A 1,437-nucleotide genomic window follows, 5' to 3' on the forward strand; every position below is an offset into this window, starting at 1 on the left:
GACCTTAACATTTGTATTTATGGAAAGGGGCTTGAAAATGTGTATCTGATGGGAGCAACCTATAAAACTAAACATTGTAAGTTTAAATATCCCTGAAGCTAAATGTTGCTCTAAACACCGACTGCATTTCGTGGTTTTAATTCTAGTTCCTTCTTAACATGATCTATGCATAAATATAAAAGTACCTTCATTTGTGTTATTAACTGCAACATTAGTATCAGTTATCTGGACATAAAATGCAAGGAAACAAATAACTAACTAACTAAATGAATGAATGAATGAATGAAACCAAGGGTGTCAACACTGTCTTTTGACAATGTTATTATTTAAAAATGTTTAAATGTTAAAAATGGAACTGCACTATTTATTTCAAATGATTGTTTTCCTAAAAGCCAAAGATAAATCAAGATTTCTCATATTCATAAAATATAAACAGTTTTTCCGCCCGCTCCCCTCTCCCTCCAGCACCGCTCCTGCTGTACTGTGCTGCTTGCTCTGCACTGTCAGGCTAGCGCAGCCCGTCCCCAGCCGCCACCATGATCATCTACCAGGACATCATCAGCCATGACGAGCTGTTCTCCGACATCTACAAGATCTGGGAGATAGCAGACGGGCTGTGCCTGGAGGTGGAGGGCAAGATGGTTAGTAGAACAGAGGGTAATATCGATGACTAGCTCACTGGTGGGAATGCTTCCGCTGAAGGCCCAGAGGGCGAAGGTACCGAAAGTACAGTAGTCACTGGTGTTGACATGAACCACTACTTACAAGAAACCAGCTTCACAAAAGAGGCTTACAAAAAGTACATCAAAGATTACATGAAATCACTCAAAGGCAAACTTGAAGAACAGAAACCAGAAAGAGTAAAGCCTTTTATGACTGGGGCTGCAGAGCAAATTAAGCACATCCTTGCTAATTTCAATAACTACCATTTTTTTTTATTGGTGATAACATGAATCCAGATGGCATGGTTGCTCTCCTGGACTACCGTGAAGATGGCGTGACTCCATACATGATTTTCTTCAAGGATGGCTTAAAGACGGAGAAATGTTAACAAATTGGATCTATCACCTGTCACCATAACCGGCTGCTGCTTCCCATCCATACAACACCAGGGCTTAGGACAAATGGGACTGATGTCACCTTGAGCTCTTATGTTGACCATGATTTATCTGGAGTGGAGACATTGTTTATTTTTTTTTCCTTTTTTTTTCTTTAAAGAAAATAACATGTCATGTAGGTTGTCTAAAAATAAAGTGCATTTAACTTAAAAAAAAAGACAAACATATTCAAAGGGGTGATACAACAATGTCTCTACTCGCAAAAAGAGTCAGTAGAAAGTGGAAAGGAAATCTGAAGATGAGAATAGTAAGCAGAAAAGAAAGACATGCCCTACCATAAGTGCGTATATACATGTGTGTTTGTGTGTGCATATGTGTG

The 1,437-nt window shown here is 39.0% G+C and overlaps 1 pseudogene; it reads left to right on the forward strand.

Moving 5' to 3' along the window:
• Positions 1-524: 524 nt before the first annotated feature.
• LOC142855508 (translationally-controlled tumor protein-like) lies at positions 525-1,165 on the forward strand (annotated as a pseudogene).
• The last annotated feature ends 272 nt before the right edge of the window (positions 1,166-1,437 follow it).

The sequence above is a fragment of the Microtus pennsylvanicus genome, chromosome 8 (genome assembly GCF_037038515.1).
Source record: "Microtus pennsylvanicus isolate mMicPen1 chromosome 8, mMicPen1.hap1, whole genome shotgun sequence".
NCBI classification, from domain to species: Eukaryota; Metazoa; Chordata; class Mammalia; order Rodentia; family Cricetidae; genus Microtus; species Microtus pennsylvanicus.